Raw genomic sequence first — 24,518 nt, forward strand, 5'->3', positions numbered from 1 at the left:
GTGAGGTTATCCAGATTAATAGACAAGCAAATTACTATTTAAATGGAGAAAAATTGCAAAGTGCTGCAGTACAGAGGGACCTGGGGGTATTGTGCATGAAACACAAAAAGTTAGTCTGCAGGTCCAGGAAGTTATCAGGAAGGCAAATGGAATGTTGGCCTTTATTGAAAGGGGGATGGAGTATAAAAGCAGAGAAGTTCTGCTACAACTGTACAGGGTATTGGTGAGGCCACACCTAGAGTACTGTATAGAGTTTGGGTCTCTGTATTTAAGGAAGGATATATTTGCATTTGAGGCTGTTCAGAGAAGGTTCACTAGGTTGATTCCGGAGATGAGCGGGTTGACTTGTGAGGATAGATTCAGTAGTTTGGGCCTATACTCATTGGAGTTCAGAAGAATGAGAGGTGATCTTATTGAAACTTATAAGATAATGAGGGGGCTCGACAAGGTGAATGCTGAGAGGATATTTCCACTCACAGGGGAAACTAAAACTAGGGGACATAGTCTCAGAATAAGGGGCCGCCCATTTAAAACTGGGATGAGGAAGAATTTCTTCTCTCAGAGGGTTGTAAATCTGTGGAATTCTCTGCCTCAGAGAGCTGTGGAGACTGGGTCATTGAATATATTTAAGGTGGAGATAGACAGATTTTTGAGCGATAAGGGAGTTAAGGGTTATGGGGAGTGGGCAGGGAGGTGGAGCTGAGTCCATTATTGAATGGCGGAGCAGGCTCGAAGGGCCAAATGGCCGACCCCTGCTCCTATTTCTTACGTTCTTATGGAACGCTCTGCCTGAAAGGGTGGTGGAAACAGATTCAATCATAACTTTCAAAAGGTAATTGGATGAATATTTGAATTGGAAACATTAGCAGGGCTATGGGGAGAGAGCAGGGGAGTGGGATTAATTGGATATTTGTACCAAAGTGCTGGCACAGATACAATGGGCCGAATGGCCTCATTCTGTGCTGTATCACTCTGTGATCCTATGATTCTAATCGGTGGATATAAATTTCAGTCATTGGCGCTCACATAATTAAACCGACTGAAAATGTTGACTGTTGTAAAATTAATACATCTGATTAAAACCGATCTTGAAATCTGCCCAACACAACAGACTCAGCCTGAGTAAGTCACATCCTGACATATTAAAGAACATGAGAAATAGGAGCAGGAGTAGGCCATACGGCCCCTCGAGCCTGCTCCGCCATTTAATAAGATCATGGCTGATCCGATCATGGACTCAGCTCCACTTCCCTGCCCGCTCCCCATAACCCCTTATTCCCTTATCGGTTAAGAAACTGTCTATCTCTGTCTTAAATCTACTCAATGACCCAGCCTCTACAGCTCTCTGAGGCGACGAATTCCACAGATTTACAACCCTCTGAGAGAAGAAATTCCTCCTCAATTCAGTTCTAAATGCAATGGTACTGAAGAACAGGCGTAAGGAACAGAGGTCAGATTAAGTAATGGGCCATGTGGTTGAAAAGCTGAACCAAAAGAAATGGTCTCAAAATGCAAATTCATGACATTTCTCAAATGAAGGAAGAGGCAGAAATTGGAGTGCAGTTACACTTGCCCGAGAAAGGAAATGGAAGTCCTATATTATCAATTTCAAAATTCTCATCCTTGTTTTCAAATCCCTCCATGGCCCCGCCTCACCTCCTTCAGACCTACAACCCTCTGAGATATCTGCAATCTTAAATTCTGTCCCCTTGTGCATCCACGATTTTAATTGGACCATCAGTTACTGCAATTATATCGGGCCCTGGTGAGACGGCACCTGGAGTATTGTGTACAATTTTGGTCTCCTTACCTAAGGAAGGATATACTGGCCATTGAGGGAGTGCAACAAAGCTTCACCAGACTGATTCCTGGGATGGGGGGATTGTCCTAACTGCACCTATATTCTCTGAGAACCAGGGGTCACAGAGTCGGCCATTTAGGACTGTGATGAGGAGAATTTTTTTCATTCAGAGGGTAGTGAATCTTTGGAATTCTCTACCCAGCGGGCTGTGGAAGCTCAGTCTTTGAGTATATTCAAGACACAGATCAATAGATATTTGGATATTAAGGGAATCAAGGGATGGGATAGTGCAGGAAAGTACAGTTGAGAACATAAGAACATAAGAACATAAGAAAAAGGAGCAGGAGTAGGCCATATGGCCCCTCGAGCCTGCTCCGCCATTCAATACAATCGTGGCTGATCCGATCATGGACTCAAGTCCACTTCTCTCCCCGCTCCCCATAATCCCGTATTCCCTTATCGGTGAAGAAACTGTCTATTTCTGTCTTAAATTTATTCAATGTCCCAGTTTCCACAGCTCTCTGAGGCAACGAATTGCACAGATTTACAACCCACTGAGAGAAGAAATTCCTCCTCATCTCAGTTTTAAATGGGTGGCCCCTTTTTCTAAGACCATGCCCCCTAGTTCTAGTCTCCCCTATCAGTGGAAACATCCTCTCTGCATCCACCTTGTCAAGCCCCCTCATAATCTTATACATTTCGATAAGATCACCTCTCCTTCTTCTGAATTCCAATGAGTAGAGGATCAACTGACTCAACCTTTCCTCATAAGTCAACCCCCTCATCTCCGGAATCAACCTCATGAACCTTCTCTGAACTGCCTCCAAAGCAAGTATATCCTTTCGTAAATATGGAAACCAAAACTGCACGCAGTACTCCAGGTGTGGCCTCACCAATACCCTGTATAACTGGAGTAAGACTTCTCTGCTTTTATACTCCATCCCCTTTACAATAAAGGCCAGGATACCATTGGCCTTCCTGATCACTTGCTGTACCTGCATAGCAACCTTTTGTGTTTCATGCACAAGTCCCCCCAGGTCCCGCTGCACAGCAGCACTTTGCAATTTTTCTCCGTTTCAATAATAACTTGCTCTTCGATTTATTCTGTGAGGGAGACGATCAGCCATGATCTTATTGAATGGTGGAGCAGGCTCGAGGGGCTGAATGTCCGATTCCTGCTCCTATTTCTTATGTTATTATGTCTTTGGCAGTCGTACTTTTAGCTACTTGCAACAACAACAACAACTTGTATTTATATAGCGCCTTTAACGTAGTGAAACGTTCCAAGGCGCTTCACAGGAGTATTACGAGACAAAAAATTTGACACTGACTCTAAACTGTGGAACTTGTGTGTTGAGTAACAGAGTGTGTGTGGTGATCACATCGTTTATATACAGGATACCTGGGACTCGGGAGTTACAGGCGGGAATCTAACCCAGGGGTCCAGATAGTTTTCTACAGATTTGGTGGGTGATCGTGACGGAAGTTCGGTGAATGTTTGGTGCGGAGGTGCGGTGGGAGATTGTGACGGAAGTTCGGTGAATGTTTGGTGCGGAGGTGCGGTGGGTGATCGTGACGGAGGAGCGGTGAATGAGGGTACGGGGCCCAGAAGAGGTGAGTGTCCAGGGGCAGCAAGGGCCAGCCCACACTGCGATATGTGTGTGCACTCGGTCTGTGCAGCAGAGCAGGTCTCCAGTCCTCCTGGTTAATCCTTGCCACTGGATAAAAGCTGAGCTCTGTCGTGCCCGTGTGGTGGCTGGTGTGCAACGGTCACCACAGGTTAAGACAATCCACGCACAGACATCTTCCATCCCCTCGATTGGCGATCAGGACTGATCCTTCATTGAAACATCTGTGAACTCATGTGGAAGCAAGTCACTCTGGTTCGAGGAACCACCTGTGATGATGATGGGGACGACTGGAGTAGTAATCGTAGCGGCCTGGACTAAAAATCTGGACACCTGAGTTTAAATCCCACCACCGCAATTGGTCAATTTACATCAAATAAATCCTATACATCAGTCCAGACTCACAGCAATGTCTTCTTCTTCTTAGGCAGTCCATCGGAGTCGAGGATGACTTGCTTCCACCCTAATATGAGTTCTCCAGTGACTGATGAGCCCAATGCGGGATCTACAGTCTCTGTCATGGGCGGGGCAGCCGGTGGTTGGAGGGAGGGGTGGGGGTGGGGGGGGCTTGGGTTGGCGTACGCTCCTTCTGCTGCCTGCGCTTGATTTCTGCATGCTCTCGGCGATGAGACTCGAGGTGCTCAGCGCCCTTCCAGATGCTCCTCCTCCACTTAGGGCGGTCTTTGGCCAGGGACTCTCAGGTGTCGGTGGGGATGTTGCATTTTATCAAAGAGGCTTTGAGGGTGTCCTTGAAATGTTTCCTCTGCCCACCTGGGGCTCGCTCGCCGTGTCGGAGCTCCGAGTAGAGCACTTGTTTCATAGAAACATCGAAACATAGAAAATAGGTGCAAGAGTAGGCCATTCGGCCCTTCGAGCCTGCACCACCATTCAATATGATCATGGCTGATCATGCAACTTCAGTACCCCACTGCTGCTTTCTCTCCATACCCCTTGATCCCTTTAGTCGTAAGGGCCACATCTAACTCCCTCTTGAATATATCGAATGAACTGGCCTCAACAACTTTCTGCGGTAGAGAATTCCACAGTTTTAAAATTCTCTGAGTGAAGAAGTTTCTCCTCATCTCGGTCCTAAATGGCTTACCCCTTATCCTTAGACTGTGACCCCTGGTTCTGGACTTCCCCAACATCGGGAACATTCTTTCTGCATCTAACCTGTCCAATCCTGTCAGAATTTTATATGTTTCTATGAGATCCCCTCTCATTCTTCTAAATTCCAGTGAATATAAGCCTAGTCGATCCAGTCTTTCTTCATATGTCAGTCCTGCCATCCCGGGAATCAGTCTGGTGAATCTTCGCTGCACTCCCTCAATAGCAAGAATATCCTTCCTCAGATTAGGAGACCAAAACTGTACACAATACTCCAGGTGTGGTCTCACCAAAGCCCTATACAACTGCAGTAAGACCTGCCTGCTCCTATACTCAAATCCTCTCGCTATGAAGGCCAACATACTATTTGCCTTCTTCACTGCCTGCTATACCTGCATGCCAACTTTCAATGACTGATGAACCATGACACCCAGGTCTTGTTGCACCTCCCCTTTTCCTAATCTGTCACCATTCAGATAATATTCTGCCTTCCTGTTTTTGCCACCAAAGTGGACAACCTCACATTTATCCACATTATACTGCATCTGCCATGCATTTGCCCACTCACCTAACCTGTCCAAGTCACCCTGCAGCCTCTTAGCGTCCCCCTCACAGCTCACACTGCCACCCAGCTTAGTGTCATCTGCAAACTTGGAGATATTACATTCAATTCCTTTGTCTAAATCATTAATGCATATTGTAAATAGCTGGAGTCTTAGCACTGAACCTTGCGGTACCCCACTGGTCACTGCCTGCCATTCTGAAGAGGACCTGTTTATTCCTACCCTTTGTTTCGGGAGTCTCATGTCGGGGCATGCAGACAATGTGGCCCGTCACATCAAGGTGGCTGCCTCTTAACTGCCCTCCTGAAATGGCCCTGCCTATCTCTGTAACCTCCTAAAATCCTCCAAGATATTTACACCGCTTCAATACTAGTCTCTTGTACCTCTGCCAGCCCCTTCGCTCCTCCCTGGATGGCCATGTCTTGAGCTGCTCAGACACTAAGCTCTGGAATTCAGGAATAGTGTCAGCCATGGCTCAGTTTGTAACACTCTCGGCTTTGAATCTATGATACATCAATGGTTCAAGTCCCACCCCACAGACTTGAGCACAAAAATCTAGGCCAACAATCTAGTGCAGTGCTGAGGGAGCGCTGCTCTGTCGGAGGTGCCGTCTTTTGGAAGAGACGTTAAACCGAGGCTCCGTCTGCTCTCTCAGGTGAACACAAAAGATCCCATGGCTACTGTTATGTATGTAAACATTACCAACGTGTAAGACTTGCCACCAGGGGGTGCACCTGTGGAAGACCCAAGGGTCATCGGCATACCCTGGGCAAGCAGGTATAAAAGGCAGTCTACCAGGCTGCCTCCTGACTCTGGAGTTACAATAAAGAGACCGAGGTCACAACAGTTTGAGCTTAAGATGTACAGTCTGTTGGAGTTATTCTAAATGTAACATGTACTATTTCGAAGAAGAGCAGAGGAAGTGTGGTAGCATAGTGGTTATGTTACCTAACCCCACCACACAACACTGCCCTCCAGTCATCAGGATCCACGGAGTGGCCCTGGACAACGTGGACCACTTTCCACATCTCGGGAGCCTATTATCAGCAAGGGCAGACATCGACGACGAGGTTCAACTCCGCCTCCAGTGCACCAGCGCAGCCTTCGGCCACCCGAGGGAGAGAGTGTTCGAAGATCAGGCCCTCAAATCTGTCACCAAGCTTATGGTTTACGGGCTGTAGTGATACCCGCTCTTCTGTATGACTCAGAAACGTGGACCATATACAGTAGACACCTCAAATCGCTGGAGAAATACCAGCAACAATGTCACCGCAAGATCCTGCAAATCCCCTGGGAGGACAGACGCACCAAGGTCAGTGTTATGTATTGATGTGTGTATCGTCCTGGTACCGTAAATGTAATATAAGCACAATGGTACACCACAGAGGGCGCTGCAGTGGGAAACCTGGAAGTACCTGCAACAGGCAGTATAAAAGGCTGACCACCACACCTGAGAGGCACTCTGGAGCTGAACAATAAAGGACGAAGGTCACAGCAGTTAGATTAACACCAGACCGTGTGGAGTCAGTGATTTGTGTGCTACATACACCACATTGGCGACAAGGAAGCGGACGACCTCCACGCAACCATGGCTACTCTGGGCTCGCGAAAGGATTTTACCGTGGGCAATGATTGGGAGGCCTTTACGGAAAGGCTCGAGTACTACTTCACAGCAAACGACCTGACGGAGGACACGGACACAATGAGAGATAAGCGTAAGGCGATATTGCTCTCCAGTTGTGGCGATGAGGTTTACTGTCTCGTCAGGGATTTGCTGGCACCCGGGAGTGCCAAGGACAAGTCATAAGAGGAGCTGACTGAACTCATTCGTGACCAGTTGAAACCGAAGGAGAGCATCCTCACAGCCAGCTACAAATTTTACCATCACTGCAGACCCGAGGGCCAGGATATCACCAAATATGCTGCGGACCTCAGGAGACTCGCGGCGCCGTGTGATTTTGGCGCACATCTTGACAAGGCGTTACGGGACATTTCCGTCATGGGGATTGGCCACGAGGGTCTCCTTCACAAGTTGCTAGCCACGGAACCCACAGTCACTCTGACAAAGGCCATCGCCATCAGCCGGGCATATATGACCTCGACTTGCAGCACCAAGCAAATAATCCACACAGTCTCGAACCCGGCAGGCATTGTCCACAGGATAGTGCCCACCACGGACAAAACTGCCGAACGTGGCTCTGCCTGGGGCAGAGAGCACGGACCTCGGGGTCCTGGAACTCAGAGTCCGCTGAGGGGGGCCAATCAAACAGCACCATGCTGGCGCTGTGGAGGAAGCCATGGGGCTCACCGGTGCAGGTTTGCAGAGTATACGTGCAATACCTGCCACGTGAAAGGCCACCTTCAGCGTATGTGCAAAAGAAACACGACTCACCGTGTGGCTGAGGAGATGAGGGATGATCTACTGTTCAGCGAGGAGCAGGTAGAAGAAGATGAGGTGCTTGGACTGTACACGTGTACCGACTATTCGCCCCTAGTGATAAGGGAAGTAAAAATCAACGGAGTCCCTGTGAGTATGGAAGTGGACACGGGCTCGGGTCCGTCGTTGATGAGTCGGAGAACTTTTGATAAACTGTGGATTAACCCAGCTGCACGACCCAAGCTGGTCCCGGTCACGGCGAAGCTGTGTACCTACACCAGGGAACTAATACCTGTTCTCGGCAGAGCGATGGTGCAGGTATCCCACGGGGTCGAGACGCACACTTTACCTCTGTGGGTCGTTGCAGGCGATGGGCCGACGCTCCTCGGCCGGAGGTGGGTGGGGACGGTCCGTGGGAGCTGGGAAGACTTCATCACTCCACAGGCTGCTGCTCCCCGGGGTGCTGCCATGCCCCGGGACCCCAGAGAGCAGCGCCGACCGAGCTGGAGCTGCAGCCTCAACCCCCCCACAGGCAAGTCCCAGGCCTGGACCTCACACCGAGACCCTGCAGCCCCAACCCCCCCACAGGCAAGTCCCAGGCCCAGATCTCACACAGAGACCTTGCAGCCTCAACGCCCCCACAGGCAAGTCCCAGGCCCAGATCTCACACAGAGATCCTGCAGCCCCAGCCCCCACAGGCAAACAGCCCTGCAGAGAGGGGCCTAGTTGCGGGGGGGGGGGGGGGGGTGAGCCGGCGGGGTGCGAGGGATCCAGGATGGCCGGCGGATCGGAGGGGCCCACGCAGAGGGAGAGTCGGGCGGCGACAGCAGCTGGAGGTCAGCGGCCGCAGGGGAGGCCACTACGGCCGCAGGAGAGGCGGCAAGTCAGGTGGCAGCGGAGGGGAGTGGAGGCTGCGACGGAGGAGGGCATCCGGAGCGGCGGAGAAGAAGATGGCGGCGGCATCGTTTCAGAGCAGCAGAGCATCAAAGATGGCGGCGCCCAAGGAGAAGCCTTGTGGAATCCTCCTGCATCAAAGATGGCGCCTTAAACAGGAAATGCACCCGGGAGTCTTAAAAGGGCCTTACCAAGAGGTGGTCCCCACAAAGGACTTCTGTAAGGCAGAGCGAGTCCAAAATGAGCTATGTTAATGTGAGATGGCGAATTTATAATAAGAATTAATTTTTTAATGCTGAATGGCCACTGTATTTGTGTAAAATAATGGATGAAGTACAATTAATGATAACGGCAAACAAGGAAATCAAGGATCCGTTACCAGTCAATAACTAGTTAATGTACCAGATAATATGTACCATACTAACGCACTGTCTATGCCTACCTGCCTTTCGTTGGACAAGTGTGATGTTATGTAATGATGTGTGTATCGTCCCAGCACCTTAAATGTAATGTAAGCACTATGCCACACCACAGAGGGCGCTGTGGTGGGAAACCTGGTAGTACCTGCAACAAGGGCTTTTTAAGGCTGACCACCACACCTGAGAGGCACTCTGGAGCTGAATAATAAAGGACGAAGGTCACAGCAGTTAGGTTTACACCAGACCTTGTGCAGTCAGTGATTTGTGTGTTACATACACCACAGTTGGCATGTAGGGAAGGAGACTTTTTGGATTGAAAGTAAAGGACTAGACGTGGAATAGTGGAACTAACGGGATTTTCAGCAACAAGAATCCAGCCAATTTCCCGGACTAGTCTGAGTAGAAAGAGGAAAGCTGCCTCTTTCCAATAGTTACCACTGACGAGACTTTTCCAAGTGCCCAAAACAGTGTTTATCGTGCATTGCTATTTAGGGAGAGAACAGGGCTAATTTTAACTTCAGGCACATAATGGTCAGGCATTTAGATGCCTGGGCTTTATTGACATGCTTCGTTGAGCTGTGGGCACCAATCAGGGACATCGCTGCAGCTTGACGGCTTTGGGAGAGATATTCAGAACCGGTGGGGAGGGTGAGGCGATACAGAGCAGAAAGGCAATCCGGTGGGTGAGGGGGGAGAGGCAATCTCGGGGCAGGGGGCAGCGGGCTATGGATTTTGTGGGCCCGGGGGAGTACTCCAACTCCTTCTGCCCCACGCCAAAAAATAAGAAATACTACGTGTGTGGTTTTTTGAGTGGCCTCCAGTGACTGGGACAATGGGCAGAGCATGCTTCGCACACATTCTGTCCATTTGAACCTCAAAATTACAGAGTCCTGTGTACGTCATAGGATTTGTGTATTACAGGTGGCCCCCTGCCTGAAACAGGCGGTCATTCTGGCCGCCCATCTCAGGACCCTACCCAAGATGGAGGCAGCCAGAGCAGCAGCCTAAACAGGGCAGTAAGTGACCTGACGCCATTTTCTGCCGTTACCGTCCCATTTACGCTAAGTGCAGCGAGTTAAAATTGGCCCTGCTGTACCTGATTGCAGCCCGACTGTCTGGGATCAGATTTGAGTGTAGCCAAAGCCTTTTCTGTCTACACTGAGGGCTGAAGGGAGCAGGAACTGTTGAAAACCATTACATCCCTCAAAGGAGGAGGACGCATATCATGATTTACAAAAATTGTGCACTGCGAGTTTGAGATTCCCAGGGCCTGAGCTGGAGGGTTGTGAGGAACCAGGACATGCACATATACAAACACTGCACTGGCACTTTTCAACATTCTGGAAAATTGGATCTGGATCACCACACTACAGGACAATAGGGACATTCTACCATGTGGGTCTTCGCATTGCTGGATTAAGGTAAAGGCCAAAACTGATCCACCTGCTCCCTCGACCTAATTCCCACCAAATTGCTGACCAACCAATCCAAATTCCTGGCCCCCATCTTAGCTGACATTGTTAACGGTTCTCTCGCCACAGGTACAGTCTCCACCCCCTTCAAATCTGCATCATCACCCCTCTCCTAAAAAAAAACAACCTTGCAAAATACCGCCCCACCTTCAATCTCCCTTTCCTCTCAAAAGTCTGGAATGTGCTGTCAACTCACAAATCCATGCCCATCTTTCCTGGAACTCCATGTTTGTATCCCTCCAATCACATTTCCACCTCTGCCACAGTACCGAAACGGCACTCATCAAAGTCACAAATGACATCCTATGTGACTGTAAACATGGCAAACAATCCCTCCTCATCCTTCTCAACCTGTCTGCAGCCTTTGACACGGTTCACCCCACCATCCTCCTCCAACGCCTCTCCTCCATCGTCCAGCCGGGTGGGACTGCACTCGCCTGGTTCCATTCTTATCTATACAGTCGTAACCAGAGAATCACCTGCAATGGCTTCTCTTCCTGCTCCTGCACCGTTACTTCGAGAGCCCCCAAAGATCTATCCTTGGCCTCCTCCTATTTCTCATCTATATGCTGCCCCTCGGCGACATCATCCGAAAACACAACGTCAGGTTCCAGCTCTAAGCTGCCGAAACCCAGCTTTATCTCACCAGCACCTCCCTGACCTCCCCACTGTCTCTAAATTGTCAGACTGCTTGTCCGACATCCAGTACTGGATGAGAAGAGATTTCCTCCAAGTAAATATTGCAAAGACCGAAGCCATTGTCTTCTATCCCCGCCACAAACTCCATTCCCTAGACACCGACTCTATCCCTCTCCCTGGTAACTGGCTGATGCTGACCCTGACTGTATGCAACCTTGGTGTGGTATTTGACCCTGAGATGACCTTCCGACCACATATCCACACCATCACTAAGACCGCCGACTTTCACCTCCGTAACATTGCCTCAGCTCATCTGCTGCTGAAACCATCAAACAGGCCTTTGTTACCTCTAGACCCTCCATAAACTTTAGCTTATCTAAAACTCTGCTGCCCATATCGTAACTCGCAACAAGTCCCATTCACCCATTACCTCTGGGCTCTATGATCTACATTGGCTCCCGGTTAAGCACGCCTCGATTTTAAAATTCTCATCCTGATTTGCCTTGAACTACCGAGGCGCTTAGCTCTGGAAATCCCTCCCTAAACTTCTCCGCCTCCCGAGCTCCCTTTCCTCCTCTAAGAGGCTCCATAATATCTACCTCTTTGACCAAGCTTTTGGTCAGCTGCCCTGCTGGCCCAGAAATTCCGGCCTCCCCGGAAGTACGGAGTGTCTACAGACCCAGGAATGTATCGCAAAGCCCGGTTTTCAGCGCTCATTGTGCATTGCGCTGAAAACTGGCTTTTCCGATCTGTCAAGCTCCGCTTAACATCATCCGCATATCAGGAGGGAGGACATTTGCAAAGGCAAGATTCCAGTATTTACCCACATCTTGCCCAGCAAATGTCCTCAAAACTCTTGCACCTGATAAAAGCAGGTGCATCGCCTACTGTTACAGGCGTAAGTGTCTTAAAACACACTTAAAACATAAATAATAACATTAAAAATACACATTTTATTTTTAAAAACCCTGCCCACTACATTGAATTTAGTTTAAACCATAATTTAAAAAAAAATTTTAAACTCGGGAAATTTTTTTTTCTCCAAGATATTTATTAACTTTAATTTCAATTAATTTTAATGATGTGAGGTGTGTTTTTTATTTTTTATTTGGTGTTATTGTGTTTGTTTTTTCCTCAATTAATAGCAATGAGAACTGGTAGATCCAGAGTTCCCATTGCTATTAATTGGGAATATTGTACCTGATTGGTTGAGCAGTCACATGTGACTGCACCTTCTGCGTGGGAACCTCGAGGACGGGAGCGCGCTTCGCAGCACGGGAAGAGAAGGCCTCCCCGCCGGAATCCGGGGCGCCTCCGGGACCACCAGGTAATTTCATTAAAATTCTCCGGTCGGAGGCAATTGCCAGCGGGAAGTCTCCGACCGGAATTTCAGGGGAATAGCTCCTTATGTGGCTCAGCGTCAAAGTTTCTCACAACTCCTCTTGCTGCACTTCCAGTGTTTCTCAGAAAAAGCTCAACTGTAGATTATGTCTGATGGACACCAAGATATTTTAGCACTTCTGCTTTTAGATGATGGTTTCAATGGCAATGTCCTGAACTGGTGACCTTTAGGGGTCCGCCAGGTATTCCTGCCCTAAACGTGCTCTCACACCGGGCGCTTTTATACAGATCTCTTTGGGTTTGTAGATATTCACTGTCGGTAGGAGCCCATGAGTGAAAGTGGCCTTCAGCTCCCTGGAATACTATTGGGTACAGTAAGTGCTGGTGTTGGTTAGTTCCCCAGTGCAGTCTAACCAGTTGCAGACACCACAAACTGTTCTGTAGAATCTTAAGCTCCTATTTATGTGGGAAATGGATATCCGATTTGCATACAGGAAGACCTGGACAACATTCAGGCTTGGGCTGATAAGTGACAACACACAAGTGCAAATACCATCTCCAACAAGAGAGAGTCGAATGACCTTCCCTTGACTTTCAATTTCATTAACATTGACAAGCACCCCAACATTAACATGCTGGAGCTCGTCATTAATCAGAAACTCAACTGGACCAGCCACATGAATGCCGTGGCTACAAGAGCAGGTATTCTGCGATGAGCATCTCAGCTTCCCCAAAACCACTCCACCCGATAAATGGTACAAGTCAGGAATGTGATGGGATACTCTCCACTTGCCTGGATGGGTGCATCTGCAACAACACTCAAGAAGATGAAATCATCCACCATCTTAAAAATCCACTCCCTCCACCACCAGCAAATCATGGCTGCAGTGTGAACTATCTATAGTGTCATGTATTCATTGTAACCCATGTATAAACTGACCTAAGTTGTACACCGTGAGAACACTGACCACTAGGTGGGAGACACTCCTAACCTGGACCTTCAGGTATAAAAGGGGAAGCTCCACCCACCTTCATCACTTGAGTGCTAAGGAATAAAGGACAGGTCACAGACTGACCTTCTCTCAAGCATGGGCCTGGTGTGCATTTATACCATATAGTAAGGACGTATCAATGGCGACAAGAAACTGGGATTTAAACCACGCGAGCATGGCCACTAGCAGAACAGACAAGAGGTACTGTGTTAAGGAATGGTTGGGACAGAGATTCAACATTGTTGAAACAGCACACAGTTCTCCAGGCAGACAAGGGCAGTCGGGCATGCCCCAACATGTAGTCGAACCCAGAGGGGGAGTTTGACAGAGACAATGGCAAGCTGAGCAGCGATTCACGCCATTGCAAGGGACAATGCGGTCAGTAATGGGGCCATCAACACCTGTTAATGGTGCACTCAAGGACAATAACAGGGACAATCAGGGACGATCGACTGGCAAGGGACCTTTTGTTTCAAACTGCAACTCATGCTGGAGGCGTGGAGGCACACACTCAGCCGGAGTTTGCAGAGATGAGCAAAATACCTGCAGAAATTGCAGAAATGGACACTGGGGGAAATCGCTGGAAGCTGAAGTTCAGCGAGTTCATGTGGAGCACTTATACAGTTCATATACCAGGACGCCACCGATAATGATGAAAGTGCTCCTCAATGGCATCCCAGTATCAATGGAGTTAGACACGGGTGCCAGCCAGTCCCTTATGGGTATCAAACAGTTCGAAAAGTTGTGGGCATCCAAGGCCAGGAGGCCAAAATTATCGCCGATTGACGCACAGCTACGGACTTACACAAAGCAGATCATTCCAGTGCTTGGCAGCGCCACGGTAGTCGTGACCCACAAAGATTCGGAGAACAGACTGCCACTCTGGATTGTCCCAGGGGACGGTCCCGCACTACTGGGGAGGAGTTGGCTTGCTGTCATGAACTGGAAATGGAGCGATGTCAATGCAATTTCCTCTGTGGAGCGAGTATCATGCTCACAGATCCTGGACAAATTTGACTCATTATTTCAACCCGGCATTGGCACTTTCATGGGGGCCAATGTAGTGATTCACATAAACCCGGACGCCAGGCCAGTACACCACAAGGCCAGAACGGTGCCGTACGTGATGCGGGAAAAGATAGAAGGCGAATTGGACCGCCTGTTGAGGGAAGGCATCAGCTCGCCAGTCGAATTCAGTGACTGGGTGAGCCCGATTGTGCCGGTGCTCAAGGCGGATGGGTCGGTCAGGATATGTGGCGATTACACGGCCACCATCAATCGGGTGTCACTCCAAGACCAGTACCCGCTACCGAGAGCGGAGGACCTCTTTGCGACGCTATCCGGTGGCAAACTTTTTTCAAAATTGGACCTGACCTCAGCTTACATGACCCAGGAGCTGGTGAGTGAGTCGAAGAAGCTGACCACCATCACGACACACAAGGGGTTGTTTGAGTACAACAGATGTCTGTTCGGGATTCGCTCGGCCGCCGCGATCTTCCAACGAAATATGGAAAGCCTCTTCAAGTCGATTCCAGGGACGGTGGTTTTTCAGGACGACATCCTCATTACAGGTTACGATACTGAAGAACACCTCCACAACCTGGAGAAGGTGCTACGCAGACTGGACTGGGTAGGTCTGCGACTGAAAAAGGCGAAGTGCGTCTTCCTAGCTCCAGAGGTAGAATTCCTGGGGATGAGGGTAGCAGCAGACGGAATCAGCCCTACTGCGTCCAAGACGGAAGCGATCCAGAGAGCACCCAGCCCCCGTAACACGACAGAGCTGCGTTCGTTCCTGGGGCTCCTGAACTATTTTGGTAACTTTCTTCCCAAATTGAGCACGCTGCTAGAGCCGCTACACGTGCTCCTACGCAAAGGTCACGAATGGGTCTGGGGGGACAGCCAGGAAAGGGCTTTTAATAGAGCACGCAATTTGTTATGTTCGAACAATCTGTTAACGCTATATGACCCATGTAAGAAACTTGTGTTAACGTGCGATGCGTCGTCCTATGGTGTCGGGTGTGTGTTGCAGCATGTCAATGCCAAGGGTCAGTTACAGTCGGTAGCTTATGCCTCCAGAGGTCTGTCCCAGGCAGAAAGGGGCTACGGGATGGTAGAAAAGGAGGCGCTCGCATGTGTATTTGCGGTAAAGAAAATGCACCAGTACCTGTTTGGCAGGAAATTTGAGCTGGAGACAGATCACAAACCGCTAACGTTCCTTTTGGCCGACAACAAGGCCATAAATGCAAACGCATCGGCCCGCATACAGAGGTGGGCACTCACGTTAGCTGCCTATGACTACACAATTTGGCACAGACCGGGCACCGAAAACTGCGCCGATGCACTCAACAGGCTCCCACTAGCCACCACTGAGGGGGCTACCGAGCATGCTGCTGAGATGGTCATGGCTGTTGAAGCTTTCGGAAGCGAAGGCTCACCCGTGACAGCCCGTCAGATTAAAGTCTGGACAAATAGAGACCCGCTATTGTCTCGTCAAGAAATGTGTCCTGAATGGGGACTGGGCAGCCATGTACAGGGCATGCCCTGAGAAATTTAAACCATTTCACAGGCGCAAGGATGAAATCTCGATTCAGGCCGATTGCCTACTGTGGGGAAACCGTGTAGTCATGCCCCAGATGGGCAGAGAGGTGTTCATCAGAGAACTCCACAATGGGCACCCGGGCATTGTCACGATGAAAGCAATTGCCAGGTCACACGTTTGGTGGCCAGGGACAGACGCAGATCTGGAACTTTGTGTTCGCAGGTGCAACACGTGTGCCCAGCTGGGCAATGCGCCCCAGGAAGCCCCCCTTAGCCCCTGGCCATGGCCCGCCAAGCCTTGGTCACGCATCCATGTGGACTACGCAGGTCCTTTCATGAGGAAAATGTTTTTGGTTGTAGTAGACGTCTACTCCAAATGGATCGAGTGTGACATTTTAAATTCAAGCACATCCTCTGCCACGGTAGAAAGTCTACGGGCAATGTTCGCCGCCCACGGTCTACCGGACATCTTGGTCAGCGACAATGGCCTGTGCTTCACAAGCACTGAATTCCAAGACTTCATGGCAGGCAATGGAATTAACCATGTTAGAACGGCACCGTTCAAGCCGGCCTCAAACGGCCAGGCAGAACGAGCAGTGCAGATAATCAAACAGGGGATGCTCAGAATCCAAGGGGGTTCCCTACAAACCCGCTTATCACACCTCCTGTTGGCCTATAGATCCCGACCACACTCGTTCACAGGGGTTCCACCCGCAGAGCTACGAATGAAAAGGACGCTCAAAACCCGGTTATCCCTTATACACCCCACCATGAAAGAAATTGTCGAGAGCAGGCGCCAGTCACAATATCATTACCATGACAGGAATGCGAGGGCGCGATGTATTGATGTAAATGATCCTGTTTTTGTCCTCAACTACGCTGCAGGGCCCAAATGGCTCACAGGCACTGTGGTTGCCAAAGAGGGAAATAGGATTCTGGTAGTTAAACTTACCAATGGACAAATCTGCCACAAACATGTGGATCAAACAAAAAGGAGGTTCAGCAACCCCATAGAAGAAGCAGAGGAAGAACACGATATAGAGTTCACTCCTCCACAGGTGACTGAACACCGGAACCAAAGGGAGGAGAGCCCAGTCACTGTGGGCAGTCCGGACAGGCCTGAGGCACCGCAAACAGCAGACACTCAGGCCAGCGCCCAACAACCGGAGCCCCAACTCAGGCGCTCTACAAGGGAGCGTAAACCACCAGAGAGATTCAACCTGTGATCCCAATAAGACTTTGGCGGGGGAGGTGATGTCATGTATTCAACCAGCATTGTAACCCATGTATAAACTGACCTAAGTTGTACACCGTGAGAACACTGACCACTCGGTGGGAGACACTCCTAACCTGGACCTTCAGGTATAAAAGGGGAAGCTCCACCCACCTTCATCACTTGAGTGCAAAGGAATAAAGGACAGGTCACAGACTGACCTTCTCTCAAGCATGGGCCTGGTGTGTATTTATACTGTGTAGTAAGGACCTATCATATGGTATGCTTTGAAACAACTTATCAAGGTTTCTTCAACAGCACCCCTCAGAAATTATACAGCAAAGATAACCTGAAACTAGAAGAAAGATGACACATCTCATTGTGTTTGGAAGTAAAGGGGCTGAAATTGCCCTATTGCACGGGGCCAGTTAGTATCGCCGGCACCAACGTTGCGATAATGAGTTGGCGGCACGGTGGCCACATCGACCCGCGTGGAATTGCCCATCTCTTCACCGGTGGCCAGACAGCTTTGCGCTCCGCTCCGGTGTCGCTCGTGACTCTCTGCGTACGCCGATAATGAGATCGTCACCATGCGCATTGCCTCGAGACCGTCCCTCCAACTAATGCTTGTCAATACCAACGACAGCTTTTGCTGTCAGTTTGAAGTCATCAGGCTGCAGCTGCCGAGATTTAAAGGCACGCAGGTTGAGATATTTTTTGTTGAACAAATTTTTTCACACTTTGAAATGATTTTATGTTTTGGTTCTGCCTCGGCAACCATTGATTGCTGAGCCTCAGTTTCCCTTGGCTTTCTCTGCAAATCATGGGCTCGGTGTTTGCAGTGGACCACCTGCATCCTCACCATCGGAGGATGGTTCGGGGAAGATAACGGCACTGTGATTTAGCCAAGCAGAAGCATTGGGAGAGGGAAAGAGAAAGGCTGCCACTGGGAGAGGCCCATGGAGAGAATCATGGCGAGGCCCATGCTCCAAGGATCAGAGAGAGGGACAAGGAGAGGGACAGACAGAGGCAGATTAAAAGGAACATGGAGAGGCAAATGGAGCAACAGCAGCAGGAGGCTGCAGAGGGACAGCAAATGCAGGACCAACATCAGGAGGTCCATGAGGGTGTGGGCAGAGGAAGATGATTTTGCAGATGTACCAACAGAAGGCCGTACGCACCCAGGGTCTTTCGCCAAACATTTTCCTACTTCCACTTCTCTGAGGAGCAGTGTGTCCGAAGGCTGCGATTTACAAAAGACATGGTGACGGAGCTGTGCCATCTGATGTAGCCAGACCTTGAGCCTCAAACAAGGGTGAGAATGGTTCTTTCAGTGGCAGTGAAGGTCGCCATCGCCCTCAATTTTTCTGCCAATAGATCTTTCCAGGGAGCCACAGCAGACATCTCCAACATCTCCCAGTTTGGCACCCATTGCTCCATTTGTCATGTCACAGATGCTCTGTACAGAAGGCGGATGGAATACATCTCATTCCCCATGACAAGACAGAAGCAACTGGTCGAGGTCAACAGGCTTTGTCATGATGGCATGCTTTCCCATGGTGCAGGGTGCCATAGACTGCACACATGTCACATTGCGGGCTCCACACCGAAATCGGCAGATATTTCAAAACCGAAGAGGATACCACTCACTCAATGTCCAGTTGGTGTGCGACCAAGACACAAAATAATGGCCGATAATGCCCGCCATCCTGGCAGCAGCTATGATGCCTTCATCCTGCGCCAGACCGGTGTGCCAGCTCTGTTCCAGTCACTCAATGCCGCTCCTGGCTGACTCCTCGGAGACAAGGGCTACCCGCTGTGCCACATGTCTCATGACTCCCCTCTGCAAACCCATCAGTCTTGCCCAGCACGCTTCCAATGACAGTTATGCCGCCACCAGGAGCATCATTGAACAGACCATTGGAGTGCAGAAGCAATGGTTCTGCTGTCTTGACTGCTCAGGAGGAGTCTTGCAGTACTCACCTGACCGGGTGTCCCTCTTCCATAAACATGTCAATGAGCCCTTCCTTCCATACCACATGCCCAACAATGAAATGACAGACAAGACCAAACAGTAAAGATGACAATGAACATTTATGTGTAAAAAGTGCAACATCAACATGACATATATCATTCACCCATGTGCATCTCCTTATATCCCCTTTTATGTAAACCTACTCTACTACCATGCCGCAGTGTCTCCCCTGTGGCTGCAGCATGGCTGGTGAAAGGCTGCTGTGTTTCTGGGCCAGAGACTACAGATGGCCTTCTAGGACACCCTCAACCAGCTCTGGGCCTGGAAGGCCCGGGTGCAGACTGAAACACCTCAGGCTGGGCGGTGACAGTCTGGGCTGGCTGGGTAACAGCCATGGATAGTTGCAATGACGGAGTGGCAGTGGTGGGATCAGAAATGTTGTTGTCCTGAGAGAGGACAACAGGTTCCTTCTCCACTGAGCCAGTGCCACTCCCCCGGGGCAGCACCTCAGCCTCCTCTCCAATCTGATGGAGCACAGATTGCTGGGCTGCTGTGGCACCGTGTGATCCTCGGTGGACCCTGATGGACCCAGCGCCTCATCTGAGTCCTGTGGAGCAGAACTCGTGCACGCACTCGTCCTCCGGGGAGCTGGCTCCCGATCTTGCCTTCCCCCTTGACCCTGCTGTGGCCCGCTAGGCCCCGGTGCAGCACACTGTGCAGACCCCTCTCCTAAGCTCAACTGCAACGACCGCGTTCTCCCAGTATCTGAGCTGGTGCGTGCGAGTGCGAGAAGCAGTGACGTGGTACATGCATCGTCCTCCTCCTCCTCCCTCTCCTCCTCCTCCCCCATTTCTTCTCCCTGCAGACTGGGTTGAGGGGGTTCAGGAACAGGCTGGGCTGTGCCCAGGGCATTGTCTGAAAGCACAAATGGTACAAGAGTGAGGTTAAGGTGAGGGAAGGGGGATAGGCATGCAGGAAGAAAGGTGGTTGGAATGTGCAGCAGCTAAATGATAAGGGCTCCTGCTTAAAGTGGAAGGTGGGATGAGAGGAAGGGTTTCACTTACCAATGTTGGCCCCAGCAGGCTCGGCGGTGCCCACTGCCATGGGGATGGCCTGCTGCCGGCCCATCAGGTGAAGTACTCGCTCCTTCAGATCTGTGAGCTGGGGCAGTTCAGGCTCCCCCTGTCCTGTTTGCTGCTGCTGCAGCTTGTTTTGTGCCATCTTGGTCTGCAAAAGAAAGGAAGCTTGGTGGTGCACGTATTTATGTGGAAGGAATGGGCAGCTTAAGCAGCTGTGATTCTAAGCAAAGCATCAAATGAGCCAACAACTGTGAGTAGGCCCACATCCTGAGTTAAATGCTGGTTTGCTGAGTGCACAGAGGCTGCCTTGTAAGAGTTGTGGGAACAGGCAGAGACTCACAGGTTCATGGGTAAGAGTTGGGGGAACATGTAATCACTTGCACCACACGAGTGAGGTTGCAGAACTTTTTGCGACACTGTGTGGGTGTACGGTCAAGGACAGAGGTGCCCGACACCTCGGTGCCACCTCTGCCCAGAGAGCTCTGAGAAGCTGTGGAGTGGTCCTCCCAGCTGGAGGGAGAAGGATGTGTCTCCTGTCTCTCACTGTCCCCACCACTGTCTCCACTTCTGTGTCTGAGAACTGCTTGGCCCTCGTACTGGCTCTCCCAGCTGCCATGATGGCCCTCAGTAAGCAGCTCCTGAACTCTGAGGAAGAGAATCAGCAGAACAAACCTGCAAGGCATCCCCTTTAAGAAGCCCAGTGACCAGGTGACTGGTTATGAGTGAATCAAACTCACCTGCAATTGGCTGCTCATTTCCACCATCGCCCCGGCAGCGCTCCTCCAGTGCCACACGGAGGCCACTTAGTGCTCCAACAGCGCAGCTCTCAGATCTCACAAGCAAAGTTCCGAAATTACAAACTTCCTCCCGCCCATCTCAACCGGCGCTAACTTTTCAGTTAATTCAAATTCTGCGCTCCAAACCCAGCGAGGGGCAATTTCATCCCCTTCGAGTTTAATATCATTACAGTGCTGACAGGGAAGGAAGGGGCGGGCCAGCTCCAGCCCAGCACCTCCAGACTCAGGCAGGGTTTGAGTAAATGTAAACAATCTTTCCTGGATTGAAAAAAAACTATTTCGTTCTCAAATCCCTCAGACAGAAAATAGGACACCATCCTGTAACTTCTGCTTATTCTCTCTACGCTGAGCTTGAAGTTTACTATTGTCCTTGGTCAGGTGGTCTTTTTCACGGCCTGGCCTCTGCAGCACCAGGAATGGACCCCAAACCTTAGCGGACTTTACCAGCTATAATTACTTTTGATTTATCTGTCTGCCAGGGATGGCCCTTTCCGAGACAGGTACGGGACGCTTAAAAAAAGTCACTTTAGATTCCTGACTTTGCTCGCCACTGATGGATTCTGTGCAGGTTTCCAGCTCATTCCTTGTCTTAATAATTACTAGTCCCGACAGTCCAATGTCAGCAACTTTAATACTGTATTAATATGGAACCTTGGTGTCCCACATTCAGTCTGCCCCCTGGCACCCTTTAGTGAACAATCCATGTCACCGGTCCGACCCATGACCTCACGCTTGGTCACAGTGCAAAACTACAGATGGAACTGGTCCCCTTTCCTGTCTATGCTTCAGAAGGACACATTCCTTGTTACCGAGCAGCCTTCCGTTACTTGCCTTCAGTCATTTTTTTATTTATTATAATTTCACAAACATCGTTATAAGCATCCACATTATAATTAATCTATTCTATTAGTCACTCTTGCTGAAGCTAATATTGTGCTCAATAACACAAAGATACAAAGATCCTGTTATTTCCTTATCCTGTTAAAGATTTCTTGTTGGCTGACCACAACGGCTGTTTTAACAGTGAACGCCTTGATGAACTATCTGCAGTGAAGTTCCTGTTTGTCTAACTCAGGCTTACTTCTCTATCCCATAATGTAGATTAGCCATTTTATGTCAATGTATTTAGCCACTTTATGTTGATATATGTCTGAAACCTACAGTACATACACAGTGGAATGGGAGAACACACTCAATGAATGGGAGTACACACTCAATGGAAAGATGCTCAAAGTTGTGGATGTATTATAAAATTATAATAATGAATAGTCAGCATGGATTTCAAAAGAGAAAGTCTTGCTTGGCCAACCTCATTGAATTTTTTGAAGAAGTAACAGAGAGAGTAGACAATGGTAATGCAGTGGATGTAATTTATCAAAATTTTCAAAAGGCCTTCGATAAGGTCATCATCATCATCATAGGCAGTCCCTCGGAATCGGGGAAGACTTGCTTCCACTCCTGAAGTGAGTTCTTTGGTGACTGAACAGTCCAATACGAGAACCACAGTCTCTGTCACAGGTGGGGCAGATAGTCGTTGAGGAAGGGGTGCGTGGGACTGGTTTGCTGCATGCTCTTTCCGCTGCCTGCGCTTGATTTCTGCATGCTCTCGCCGTTGATAATAGACTGATGAACAAGGTCAGAGAATGCGGAGTCAGAGGACAAGTAGCAGAATGGATAGCTAGCTGGCTGCAAGACAGAAAGCAGAGAGCAGGGGTAAAGGGTTGCTACTCACAGTGGCAGAAGGTGGGTAGTGGTGTTCCACAAGGATCAGTGATGGGACCACAGTTGTTCACAATTTATATTCACGATTTAGACTTTGGAATCAAAAACACAATTTCTACAGTTGCGGATGACACCAAATTGGCTGGGATAGTCAATACTGAGGAGGACTGCAACAAATTAAAGGAGGACATGAATAAACTTGCAGAATGGGCATATAATTGGCAAATTAAGTTCAACACAGATAAATGTGAAATATTACATTTTGGTAAGAAGAATAGGGAGGTCACATCACTTGGAGGGTTAGAGTCTGGGTGGAGTAGAGGAATAAAGGAATCTCGGAGTACAAATACACAAATCACTAAAAGTAGCAACACAGATTAGCAAGGCCATAAAAAAAACAGCACTAGGGTTTATTTCTAGAGGGAAAGAATTGAAAAATAGGGAAGGTATGCGAAACCTGTATCGAACCTTTGTTAAACCAAAGAGTACTGCGTACAGTTCTGATCGCCATATTATAAAAGGGATACAGGAGAAATTTCTTCTCTGAGGGTTGTAAATCTGTGGAATTCGCTGCCTCAGAGAGATGTTGAAGCTGGGACATTGAATAAATTTAAGACAGAAATAGACAGTTTCTTAAATGATAAGGGGTTATGGGGAACGGGCAGGGAAGTGGAGCTGAGTCCATGATCAGATCAGGCATGATCTTATTGAATGGCGTAGCAGGCTCAAGGGGCCATTAGGCCTTCTCCTGTTTCTATTTCTTATGTTCTTATAAAGGCACTGTCGAGGGTGCAGAGAAGATTTACAAGGATGATACCAGAAATGCGAAGGTATACATATCTGGAAAGGCTGGGTCTTTTCTCTTGAAAAAAAATAGATTCAGATGAGGAAAGACGGAAGGAGGCTCTAGTGGAGCATAATCGCGGCATGTCCTGGTTGGGCCGAATGGCCTGTTTCTGTGCTGTTTATCCTATTAATCCTATGAACAGAAAGACCTGTGGATTCAAATACAGAATTGTGTGAAAATCTGAGTGCAGATAAATGAAGCTTATAAAAAAAGACCAATAGTATATTGGGCAGCCCATTATAGAAGGGACATTACGCCATAGAGAGCAGAAAGCAAATTCACCAGGGTACTGGTGGGGGAAGTGGTGGCTACGAGTCCAACCCATCATCAAAAAACAAGTGTGAAAATATCTTGGTGTCCATCAGACAGAATCTATAGTTGTGGCTTTTGAGAGAAACACTAAAAGTGCAACAAAAGAAACTGTTTGAGCAAAGAAATCACATTTCTTTCATTGCCTCTCAAGACAAGAAGTTCTTCCAGCTGATAATATGGAACTAGATGCCACTTATCAAAATGTTGGTGATCTTTATCCTGATCAACGAAGAGGAGACAGAGGAAAACAGAAAGTGGTGAAGCCAGGTACACATCAGTGATCTGATGTTTATGTATAGTTGTATAGTTTATGCAGTTTGAGTTAATTAGCTCGAATTCACTAACACCCTCAGATCAATTAACAACAGTGAAAAGGTCATTTCTCATTGGTTGAGAGAACGTGTTGTCAGTAAATTCGATTTCTTCAGAAAAACTGATGGATTTTAGAGCTGAACAGTGAAATAAAGCAGTGGGGTCATAAACCCCCGTGACCATCCCTTTAACTGATGGTGTTAACACACAGTGAATAAAGCAGTGGGGTCATAAACCCCCGTGACCATCCCTTTAACTGATGGTGTTAACACACAGTGAATAAAGCAGTGGGGTCATAAACCCCCGTGACCATCCCTTTAACTGATGGTGTTAACACACAGTGAATAAAGCAGTGGGGTCAGAAACCCCCTGTGACCATCCCTTTAACTGATGGTTTAACACACAGTGAATAAAGCAGTGGGGTCAGAAACCCCCTGTGACCATCCCTTTAACTGATGGCGTTGTTGGCTCACGCTGAAATCTGTGAGGA

This window comes from Pristiophorus japonicus, unplaced genomic scaffold (assembly GCF_044704955.1).
Source record: "Pristiophorus japonicus isolate sPriJap1 unplaced genomic scaffold, sPriJap1.hap1 HAP1_SCAFFOLD_201, whole genome shotgun sequence".
In the NCBI taxonomy this organism is placed as follows: Eukaryota; Metazoa; Chordata; class Chondrichthyes; family Pristiophoridae; genus Pristiophorus; species Pristiophorus japonicus.